Genomic DNA, 12,543 nt, shown 5'->3' on the forward strand with positions numbered 1-12,543 from the left:
ATTCCCACTTATGTGTGAAAACATGTGGTGTTTGGTTTTCTGTTTCTGTGTTAGTTTGCTGAGAATTATGGTTTCCAGCTTTATCCATGTCCTTGCAAAGGACATGAACTCATCCTTTTTTATGGTTACATAGTGTTCCATGGTATATATATGCCACAATTTCTTTATCCAGTCTATCACTGATGGGCACTTGGATTGGTTCCAAGACTTTGTTGTTGTGAATAGTGCTGCAATAAACATACGTATGAATGTGTCTTTATAGTAGAATGATTTATAATCCTTTGGGTATATACCCAGTAATGTGATTGCTGGGTCAAATGGTATTTCTGGTTCTAGATCCTTGAGGAATCACTAGACTGTCTCTGTTGGAAGAAATTTCTAAGCAGTAAAGCATTCAAGAGGTGGTTTGGCTGATTCTAAAAGCCTATGCTTATTTGCATAAACAAAGAAATAACCTGAAATGACCTGCAACTGGGACTTATGTTTAAAAGGAAAGCAGAGCATAGAAGTTTGGAAAATTTGCTGCCCTGCCATGTGGTAGAAAAAAAAATACCCATTTTCTGGGGAGCAATTAAAGAAGGCTATATAAATTTGCATAAGTAAAGAGGACCTGAATGTTAATAGGCAAAACAATGGGGAAAATGCCTTCAAGACATTTCAGAGAACTTCAGTGCAACCCCTCCCATTGGAGGCCTGGAGAGAAAAATGGTTTGGTGGGACAGGCTCAGGGACCCACTGCTCTGTGTGGCCTAGGGACATGGTACCCTGCATCATGGCCGCTTCAGCTCCAGCCTTGGCTAAAAGGGGCAAAGGTACAGCTTGTGCCATTGCTTCAGAGGGTGTAAGCCCTAAGCCTTGGTGACTTCCACATGGTGTTGGGCCTGAAGGTGTGAAGAAGGCAAGAGTTGAGATTTGAGAGCGTCTATCTAGATTTCAGAGGATGTGTGGATGTCCAGGCAGAAGTCTGTGGCAGGGGTGGAGCCCTCATGGAAAACATCTACTAGAGCAGTGCAGGGGAGAAATGTGAGTTGGAGCCCCCACACAGAGTCCCCACTGGGGCATTGCCTAGTGAAGCTATGAGAAGAGGGCCATTGTCCTCCAAACCCAAGAATGGTAAATTTGCTGACAGTTTGCACCATGGGCCTGGAAAGGCCACAGGCACTCAATTCCAGCCTGTGGAAACAGCCGTGGGGGCTATATGCTGCAAAGCTTTTGGGGCAGAGCTGTCCAAGACCTTGGGCACCTTTCATTCCTTTAAGTAGAGAGGCTTTTCAGCCAAACTTAATTCCTTAGTATTTCCTTTTTTCTTCCAGGCATTTTGTTGTTGATGAGAGCATAAGATATTTATTTATTTATTTATTTATTTATTTATTTTTTTAATTTTTTATTGGATTATAGGTTTTGGGGTACATGAGCAGAGCATGCAAGACAGTTGCGTAGGTACACACATGGCAGTGTGCTTTGCTTTTCTTCTCCCCTTCACCCACATTTGGCATTTCTCCCCAGGCTATCCCTCCCCACCTCCCCCTCCCACTGGCCCTCCCCTTTTCCCCCAATAGACCCCAGTGTTTAGTACTCCCCTTTCTGTGTCCATGTGTTCTCATTTTTCATCACCCACCTATGAGTGAGAATATGCGGTGTTTCATTTTCTGTTCTTGTGTCAGTTTGCTGAGGATGATGTTTTCCAGATTCATCCATGTCCCTACAAATGACACGAACTCATCATTTTATTGGAAAACATCAGGCAACATATTTTATAAACAATAGCTCTATAACCTGAAACAATTGAAATAATTATGGCTTGAAATGATAGAAATTTGATTGGTTTCTAGATTTATTGTTGTTGATTTTTTTACATAAGGAGCATACTGTGCCCATTTATTATAGAATGCAGTTAAAAATATATTTTTTGAGGTTAGCCTCTCCAGTTTAAAAGCACTTAACTAGAAATACCTAGATGGTGATGCAATGGTCTCTCCAAAACAGGCTCCTTCATACCAAGTACCATAAACAGGGTGTGAGAACGTTCAATCAATTTCTTGATATAAACAATCAAAGCATTTAATAAAACCATCTTCCCAATTTCCAAAGCATGCATTGTTACTTGGCATTAGGTATTTCAAAATGACAAACTTTGTTATGGCATTGTAAGGCCAAAATATAATACCTATTTACCAGACATACATGTTACAACTAGAAAAACATTACAAATGTTAATCTAGCATAAGAATTCCAGCAGGAATTAATGGAGAAAGGCACTGCATCCCTCTCATATCACCACAGAGCTACTGTCCACTTGACATGCTTTGAATTCAAATCCTGTTAGACGTTGGGGACAGCATTTTCTACAACATACCATTCACAGGTAGGTTAATACAACTCAGTCTCCCACTGCCATACTTTTCACCCAAGTGTACAACAGGTATGAATATATGCTATCAGCTTTATTTACAAGTTTTTTCTCGATGTCTCAGTGGGGTAAAAATACCCAACTATCTCAACCAACAGTTTCCAAAAAAGTTTTTGTTGGAAAAGATTCATGTATAGAAACCACCACATCAAAGAAATAACAGAAACTGATGTCCGACTCCAAACACCGAAAGTAAAATGTCTCACCCACTGAGATTTGGCAGTGAAACTGCTATTCTCTGAATTGTATAAGCTAAACACTACAGAGAAACTTCAGATCAACTGCTTTTGCAGAAGTACAGGTTACGCGTTGCACAGTTTAGGACTCCGAGTGAATGAACGTATTCCAGGAAGAGTTCCACCAGCGAGTGCTGTTGCAAAGAGCGTCGAGAATGAGAATCTGGGAAAGATGATAAGTTTTCCAGATGCTTTCCTGTCTTCCAAAAAGATGTAAAACCACGGTGTAACTTCATATACGAACAAAGGTTAGTTTTGAAAATCAGGACTATACATGCACAAACCTGAGAACATGAGGGAAGAAAGGAAACGCGACAATTTCCACGCTGCATTGCTGCTGTGTTCATGACCTCTCTGCACTAGGAGGCTTCCTGTGGTACCTCCTCCTACCAGTAGAGAGTGGACCCGGCGGGCTGCTTAGAAACAGGAAGCTCTCTCCTGAACCCACTGACCAGTCTGCCCTTGGCACAGACAGAACCTACCAGAGAAGAACAAGTACAAAATACTATCATGATCAGTTTTCTCAAGACAGTCCCAAATGTCCTTGTGCAATCACCACAAACTTGGGGATTGGCCCAAGCCATTCCCGGGTGCCATGAACAGTCACTGGTGTGCAGCATTAGAACAAGGGGACACAGCCTTGATTCTCTTCTGAGCAACATGAACTGGGATTTCTGCCACCCCAATCTCGGCTCCCACCTCCGAAGAAGTCGTGACCAGCCACCTCCACAGTAAGATTCCTCCCATGAGTATGATTTGGAATGCATCCTCCTCACGTGCCAGGTCAGCTGAGGTGGATCGGCGTGTACTCCGGCTTCCTGGTCTGGATAATTTTTGGCTTGGGTCTCTTCATTCTCTCCATCTCCTCTTCTTCCTCCTCCTCTTCATCGCTCTCACATACGTGGACTACCGCGCTGGGAGTGGTGTCAGTCGCTGCATGCAATTCATACTTTTCCCCTGGCCCCAGCTTGGAGATAGCATATAAGAGATCATAGTTTATGACTGGGGTTGCGTCTTCCACTTGTTTCCACCCCACTGGTGGAGAGGCGGGAGGGGAGATCAGAAACTGCTTGTCGGGGTTTGGCGGAGCCAGGTGCGAGCTTCCTATGTGTAAGGTCTGAGCAAAATATAACTTCATTTCCTTTCCCAGAAACTCAGTCTTATGCAGCTGGAGCCTGACATCTGCTGTGGAGAAGAGGTTGCTGAAGTTTATTCTGACTCGTTTGAAACTCTTAAAATACTGAAAGGCGATGTCCTTGCCATATGTCCTAAAGACAGACTCAAATTTGGCCCGGCACAGGCCGTCCATGAACAAGGGCGGGTCCGGGTGGCAGGCGATGGTGGCGCTGGGCAGGTCCTGCAGGTCCACCTCCTCCATCTCGCAGTCAATGAAGCTCCAGTGGCCGCCGCCCTCGTCCGCCTCCGCAGTCCCTGTGAGGGGCACTAAGGGCAGCAGCGTCACCCCGGGCCGCGCTCATGCCTCGGCCGTCTCCGCCGCCGCCCGGTGCAGGGGCCCGGCCAAGACGTCCTCCATCCCAGCTCCCGCGCGCCCCTGTGCACCCCCGCGGGCTGCGCCCGGCTCGTGCTCCGGAGCCTCATGCGCGCCCGGTCACGGTTAACCCCTCCCGGTCGCGCAGCGGCGACCACCGTTCCGCGCGGGAGGGGCAGAAACTCGGCGCGGCGCCCGCCTACCCAGCCCCGAGGGCCGACCCTGTTGTAGATTTTTTTTAAGAGAAAAAACATATTCAGTCAGCTTTTAAAGCGGCTAAGGAATTCTACTAAAAATTGTGATGTAAGGGAAAATTGTCCTCAGCTTCTTAGGCTACCATTTGACACTTACTTCACTACTTAGCTTTACCCAAATTATGCTTTTCTCATCCTTTTCTTGCCTAATGAGACGCATATTCTTTCTCCTTTCTTTGCTGTCAAAAACAAACTATATTTGTTTTTCCATGCTACGCATTGATAAAATATTGTCCCAATGAGGTAGAAAATGACAAAAAAGTCAACTATTAGTTCTTCCAGTTGTTTTAATTTTTTTATTTTCACTATATTTTAGTAGAAAAAAATTAGTTTTAGGTCAAAAGAAAGGAACCCAAAAATGGAGGCATTTTAAGACATCCAGTAGGAAGGACAGATAGAAAAACATTTCTCCATATAGATATGGGTACATACGTTTATACATGTAAGTATAGATATAAATATATATGTAAGTATGTATTTTTATATCAATCATAGTTCAGATGTAATGTCAAAGTATTTAGGGGAACTATTACATAAAGTACATTTTTTATTAAAAAGAAGGATTTTCATAGTAGAGTATAAAGTTATTTGAATAGTTAATAAGACTAGTTAGGACAGAATTAGAAAAATGTATGTGAACCATCTCCAAGATATGAGAGAATTATGTGCCAGATGTACTATATAAGAAATTAGTGTTGAATATTACATATGACTCTAACGTAATTATGAATACTAAATATATAACTAGAATGTCATTTACCAAGGTTTTCCACATGAAATAATACTGTTTTTTAACCTTAAAACATACATTGTAATAAATGTTATGATGTTCAGAATTCTAAATGCAGCATGACAAAACTTTTCTTCTATTGTTTGCTGGTATACATTAAAAAAATCTTTTGCTCCTTTTTGGAGGATAATAACACACACACGTACACACATACATGCATCCCCATTACCTTTCTTGGGATAGTCACCATTAAAAATGTCTGGACTTACATATTTCTAAGATCAGCTCTGTGTGTAAGAAATTTAATGTAGCTGCCAATTTTGTGTGGTTCTGGGGAAATAATAGTTTAAAATATTCTAGCTGGCTGAGGGCAGTGGCTCAGGCTTGTAATCCCAGCGCTTTGGGAGGCTGAGGCGGGCAGATCACGAGGTCAGGAGTTCATGACCAGTCTGGCCAACACAGTGAAACCCCATCTCTACTAAAAATATAAAAATTAGCTGGGTGTGGTGGTGGATGCCTGTAATTCTAGCTACTCAGGAGGCTGAGGCAGGAGAATAGCTTGATCCTAGGAGTTGGAGGTTGCAGTGAGCCAAGATTGAACCACTGCACTCTTACTCCAGCCTGGGCAACAGAGCTAGACTCTGTCTCAAAAAAAAAAAAAAAAAAAAAAAAACTAGTTTGCCTCTAATTTTACTCCTAACTCCAATCTGTACTCCTGAAGCAAGATGTTTTTGGATGAGACAGCAGGCAGATGAAGGCCTGAGAGTGGTAGAAGAGCTATTCTGGGCTTTCCTCCCTCAGGGCTAGAGGACAGCTTGGAAACTAGCAAAGGAAAACATGGACCACTTCAAGTCTCAGAGCAAAAATTCTAAGACACAAAATTGGGATGGAAAATAAAGGTGATATGGTAACTGACAAATGGAATTTACACAAATCTGAAAATTCTGAAAAAGAAAAAGAAGCAGAAACAATGAGTATGCAAAGAGAAGAAAACTCTGAGCAAATTAAAACGTGATCTGCACAATCCCATTACTGGGTATATACCCAAAGGAATATAAATCATTCTACTATAAAGACACATGTGCATGTATGTTTATTGCAGCACTATTTACAATAGCAAAGACTTGGAACCAACCCAAATGCCAATCAATGAAAGACTGGATAAATAAAACATGGCACAGATACAGCATGGAATACTATGCAGCCATAATAAAGAATGAGTTCATGTTCTTTGCAGGACATGGATGGAGCTGGAAGCTATCATTATTAGCAAACTTACACAGGAATAGCAAATGAAATACGGTCTGTTCTCACTCGTAAGTAGGAGCCAAACAATGAGAACACATGGACACAGGGAGGGGAACATCACACACTGGGGCCTGTCAGGGGTTTGGGGGATAAGGAGAGGGTGAGCATTAGGACAAATATCTAATGCATGCAGGGCTTAAAACATAGATGACAGGTTGATAGGTGCAGCAAACCACCACGGCACATGTATACCTATGTAACAAATCTAAACGTTCTGCACATGTATCCCAGAACTTAAAGTAAAATTAAAAAAAAAAAGAGTTAGCTGCAGATTGAAAGAGCTCACCGTTTTAGACCGATGAGATTTGTATTGTTTGAGTTTCTTATATGTTTTGGATCTGGACCCTTTATTAGCTGTATAGTTTGCAAATATTCATTTCCCATCCTGTGGGTTGTCCCTTTACTTTGTTAATGGCTTGCTGTGAAGACGTTTTTTAGTTTGATACCATATTATTTGTCTCTTTTTGCTTTTGTTGCCTGTACTTTTGAGGTCATATTAAAAAAATCATTGCCCCAGCCAGAATTGCGGGGATTTTTCTGTTTTCTTTTAGTAGTTTCACAGTTTCAGATATCATGCTTAGATTTTTAATCCACTTGGGTTGATTTTTGTATGTGGTATGAAATATGGATCCAATTTCATTCTCCTTCACGTGGATGGCTAGTTGTCCCCACACTATTTATCGAAGATATTGTCCTTTCCCCATTGTGTGTTCTTGGCACCTTGGTCAAAAATCAGTTGATCCCCGGAGTCACCGTGCCGGAGTGACCGAGCCCGGGACTCCACTTCCTCCTCTTTAGAGATGACAGATGAGGGGCATCTAGTGTTCTGGGGTACCCTAAATGCGAGATGCCCCTCATCTGTCATCTTCAAAGAGAAGGAAGGAAGCGGTGGCTCAAGCCTGTAATCCCAACACTTTGGGTGACGGAGTCGGGAGGATCACTTGGGCGCAGGAGTTCAAGACCTGCCTGGGCAACATAGGGAGACCCCGGTCTTACGGGAAGAAAAACATTAGCCGGCGTCGTGGCGGACTCCTGTGGTCCCAGTTACTCTGGAGGCTGAGCCGGGAAGATCGTTTGAACCCGGGAGGCGGAGGTTGCAGTGAGCTGAGATTGAGCCACTGCACTCCAGCCTGGAGTAGCGACAGAGCTAATTGGGCAGACAGGAGTGGTGACAGGCAGGGAAGATGGTGCCCAGGGCCGGGAATAGCCAGCTGACCGCAGGGAGGCGGCTGAGGCCCTGGAGCCAAGAGTTGAAGCAGATCCCAGGGCCAACTCCGCAGCCGCATCCTCAGCTTTGTTCATGGGTCTGGGAAGCAGTGGCCTCTGGCCACCCCACGTGCGCGGCGGGCCCACTTCTCCACCGCAGCGCGGCCCAGGCTGCCCGGGGCCTGTGAGTTTCCCGCCAGGGCCGGGCTCGGTCTGGCCGGAGGAGGAAGGCGCGGCCCTGGTGGGGAAGGCGCAGGGATGCGGCTCAGGCCACGGGGCAGGGGTAGAGAAACGACCCCGGCGCCGTCTAGTCGCCCAGCTCCGTTCCCCACCCCTTCCCCCCCCACCCCGCCCCGCCGCCAAGAGACTCCCGTGACCGGTGGCTGCTGGGGGCCCACAGAGCCCTGGAACTCACCGGGGTGACTCGCGGCACAGAAGCCGGTGGAGTCTGAGATGGCGCTCGGAGCGGCGGCCGCGCTCCACTGCGGAAGGATCGGATTTCGCAGCTGGTTTTAAAATTGTGCTTGCGGAGCCCAGGACGCTGGGAGAAGTGTTCTGCGCCCCGCCGGTCGCGGTGTCCGCATTAAACTGACTTCCAGAGCTGCCTCTGCTCCCTGGAGGGGAGGGCACCGGTGTCTCACGAGATCGCAGGTTCTCAGCTTCCCGCCCGCCTGCCTCGCTGCAGATGCAGGGGAGGACCCCGCCTTGCTGCGCTGACCTCTGGCGGCTCTGTCCTGGCGTAGGATGCCTCTATCCAGGAACCTGCGGAGGTCAGACTCCTGCGCCCGAACCTCTCCAGGTCCTCACCATGAAATACGGACATCTGCGCCCACAGGCCCTGCGCAGCCAGGAGGCTCAGCGCCCGAAGCTCGTCCCAAAGCTGTGCACCCTGCAGGAAGCGGCTGCAGAGAAAGTGCTGAAATGGCCCTGTGTGGGTGTGGCAGGTGGGGACCGGGTCCTCCCCGCTTCTCCATCTGCAGCTTCAGACTCTTCACATGGTTTAGCACACCGTGGGCGCCGAGCCCAGCAGGAACAGGGTGCCTTGCTTCTCAAAAGTTCACAGGCACGCATGGCTTGGTCCTCCTCTCCAAAGTGTCTCAGGAAATAAGCCTTCCTGTCCTCCTCCAGGAACCCCTCCACTCTTATGTTGATGGGCTTCTCGGCCAGGAGCTGCAGGTCCTTCAGGGACCTGGGTCCCGCGGTGACCAGCAGAGTGGCCTCGGGTAACATCTTCCTCTTCAGCAAACTCCCCAGGAGGACCAGCACCGGCTTCAGTTTCTTCCAGTCCCCGAAGATGTCCTGGATCAGCGCCCCGGGTGGGACGCTCAGCTCATCAAGGCGTTGACCATGAGCTGGATTCTCTGAGCTTAGCCTAGGATGTTTGCAATGACATCCTGCAATTCAGGCCGGTCTTTGGCAATCAGCTCTGCAAAACTGCAGGGGCCCAGGTGACTGAGCCCCTTGCAGCTGATGTAGAAAGCGTATCTGGCCTTCGGGCCGAGGTTGTAGTCTTTCCAGTCCAGCATACACTTTTTAAGCCGCCGTGGTTTTCCCCACTCCCGCAGGACCCTGCAGACCCACCGTGTAAGGTGATAGCTACGTGGTCTGCTGGGATTCAAGAATGGAATGAACCTTTGGTTTCTCTGAGTGACATGGTCGTGGAAATTGTCACTGTCTCCTCGCCAAAAGCTGTTCCTCCGGACCAAAGACTGTTCGTCCATCACGTTTCTCCATCCTTCCTTCTCACCTGGCTTTGCTAACTCCAAGACCTCTTTTGAGTCTCTGAGCTCAGGGTTATCTGCGTCTTCCACCTGTCTGTCATCCAGCAACTCAACCTTTGCCATCTGAGACAATTCCGGAAGATTCCTCTGTTCCAAGATCTTCACAGTCGCATTTTTTATCCAACATTCTGAGGATGTGTTGTCCAGAATTTCTGCCAGTTTCTTGCCATTGGCCTCTTCCGCCTCAGACCATGGGGTCTTCTGTAGCACATCTTCTAGGGGAAAAGCCATAAGAGGGATTTGAAAGTCCCTAATTCGCCCTTGCTCAGCTGCTCCAGAAGGGGCTGCAGAGTGCACTCTAGCTGTGGTGATGTCATAGTGCTCCACGTATGAGACCTTGGGTTAAGGCTGAAGAGTTCCTTAGGGCAGGTTTTGCTTCCAGCCTCCAATTATTGATTTAAGTGAACTTTTTTCAATTTACTTTTATTAATTCCTCCTCTTTCATCCATCAGTATGATTTTAATTTGTTTTGTATCTTTGGCTTAATATTATTTTAATTTCTATTTCATTTAATAAATGGCTAATACCCTGATAACTTTAAAAAAATCAATTGATTATACATGCATGGATTGTTTTCTGGGCTTTCTATCCTGTTTCATCATCCAGCTTATTTTTATGCCAGTACCATGCTATTTTCATTACAATAACTTTATAAGATATTTTGAAATTAGGGAGTGTGATGTCACCAACTTTTTTCTTTTGGCCCAAGATTGTTTTGACTCTTCAGGGCCTTTTGTGATTCTGCACATATTTAAGGATACTTTTATTTCTGTGAAAAATAACATTGCAATTTTGGTAGAGATTACATTGACACTGTAGATTATTTGGGTAGAATGAAAATTTTTGAAAGTGGGTTGTTGAGGCTCCACAATATTATAGTATTGCATCTATTTCTTCCTTCACATTATTTAATAAGTGCTTTATGTATTTAGCTGCTCTGATGTTGGGTGCATATTTAATTACAATTGTTATGTCCTCTTGGTGAATTGACCCCTTTCTTATTATGTAATGACCTTCTTTGTCTCTTTTTGCAGTTTTTGATATAAAGAGTATTTTGACTGATACAAGTAGAGATACTCCTGGTCTCTGCTGGCATTGAATATCTTTTTCCATACCTTCAGTTTCAGTCTGTATGTGTGCGTGTGGTTCTTTTTTGTTTTGTTTTTAATTAAATTCAGCTATCCTGTGTCTCTTGGTGGATAATTTAATCTGTTTACATCCAGGTAATTATTAATAGGTAAGGATTTGCTGCTGCTGTTTTGTCATTGGTTTCCTGATTTTTTTTTTTTTTGGTAAGTCCCTTGTTTCTTTATTTCTCTCTTGCTGTTTTCTTTTGGCTTTGCGGTTACCATGAGGCTTGCATAAAATATCTTAGGCTTCCAACAGGCTACATGAAGCTAATAACAGTTGAACTTTAATCTTGCACTCTCACTCCCTCCTTTTATACTTTTGATGTAGAAATTATTATTTGTTTTTGTAATTTGTATTTCTTAACAATTGCAGCTACAATTGCTTTTAATAGTTTTGTCTTTTAATCATCACAGTAAGGATAACATTGCTTTACATACCGCCCATACAGTGTTAGAGAATCTGAGTTTGATTATGTGTTACTTAATACCATTGAGCTTTTTACTTTCATATTTTTTTGCTGTTTTTAAGTAGAAACCTTTCATTTCAGCTTAAAGAACTGCCTTTAACCAATCCTGTAAAGTACGGATAATGTGATAGACTCCCTTGGTGTTTGTCTGGGAAAGTTAGAATTCTCTCTCTCTCTCTTTTTTGAGATAGTCTCGCTCTGTCACCCAGGCTGGAGTGCAGTGATGCTATCTCGGCTCACTGCAACCTCTCCCTCTAAAGTTCAAGTGATTCTCCTGCTGCAGCCTCCTGAATAGCTGGGATTACAGGTGCCTGCCAACACACCCTGCTAATTTTTGTATTTTCAGTAGAAATGAGGTTTCGCCATGTTGGTCAGGCTGGTCTTGAACTCCTGGCCTCAAGTGTTCCACCTCCCTTGGCCTCCCAAAGTGCTGGGATGACAGGTGTGAACCACCATGCTTGGCCAACTCCCCCTTATTTTTTAAGGACACCGTTGCCAAGTAAAAAATTCCTGGTTAGCAGTTCTTTTTCTTCAGCACTTTGAATATATCACCCTAATCTCTCTTGGCCTGCAGAGTTTCTGCTAAGTCAACTGAAAGCCCTATTGTGGTTCCCTTGAATGTGATACATTTCTTATCTCTTGCTGCTTTCAGTTTTGTTTCTTTGTCTTTGATTATTGATTTTGCTTTATCTTGGTGAATTCCTCTTTGAGTTGAATTTGATTGGAGACTTCTGAGCTTCCTGTATTTAGATGTTCTCTTTCCCCAGATTTGGGGAATGCTTAGCCATTTTCTTAAATATGCTTTTTGGGCCTCTTCTCTATCTTCTTCTGAATCTCCTATCATGTGAACATCACTTTGCTTGATGGTATCTCATAATTCCTGTAGGCCTTCTTTATTCTTTTTCTTTTTGCTCTTCAGACCAGATAATTTCTAGTTATCTATCTTAGAATTCATTGATTCTTTCTTCTGCTTGATTAAGTCTACTCTTGAAGCATTCCATTGAATTTTTCAGTTAAATTATTGTATTCTTTATGACTCAGAGTTCTATTTCATTTCTATTTATCATCTCTAGTTTTTTGTCAAAGTCTCATTTTGCTCATGAATTGGTTTCCAATTTAATTTTATTTAATTGCAGTTCCCTGGACTTCTTTAAGGGAGTTCCCTGAGCTCTTTGTTAGTCATTTTATAGATCACCTTCTCTTTCAGATCTGTTATTGGATCTTTATATTTGTTTCGTGGTGTCATCTTTCCCTGACTTTTCATAATACCTTTCATTCTTGTATTGATGCCTCTGTGTTTGAGGTGATGACCACCTCTTTGAGGCTTTGACAGATCTTTACTACTTACTAGGAAGGGATTCTGGATGTGTTAGCTGGCAGTGAAGCTGGACCTTAGTGTCAGGTTCTCTAGTGGGCCTGTGTCACTTCCTGTACCCTAAGGTTGAACAGTACTGCTAACTGGACTCTGCAATTAACTCTGATCAGGCACCATTATAGACTGTTTCCAGTGGCTGGGTGGTATTGCTGTTCAG

At 44.4% G+C, this 12,543-nt stretch overlaps 2 pseudogenes across 1 annotated transcript; both read right to left on the minus strand.

Annotated features, from left to right (window-relative positions):
• Nucleotides 1–1,645: 1,645 nt before the first annotated feature.
• Nucleotides 1,646–4,204, minus strand: LOC128931024 (calcipressin-1 pseudogene; annotated as a pseudogene). Its single transcript, XR_013528856.1, has one exon. The product of XR_013528856.1 is annotated as a calcipressin-1 pseudogene (transcript).
• A 3,869-nt stretch (nt 4,205–8,073) lies between these two features.
• LOC144580010 (NACHT, LRR and PYD domains-containing protein 7 pseudogene) lies at nt 8,074–9,731 on the minus strand (annotated as a pseudogene).
• Nucleotides 9,732–12,543: the final 2,812 nt, after the last annotated feature.

Source organism: Callithrix jacchus, chromosome 17 (assembly GCF_049354715.1).
Source record: "Callithrix jacchus isolate 240 chromosome 17, calJac240_pri, whole genome shotgun sequence".
In the NCBI taxonomy this organism is placed as follows: domain Eukaryota; kingdom Metazoa; phylum Chordata; class Mammalia; order Primates; family Cebidae; genus Callithrix; species Callithrix jacchus.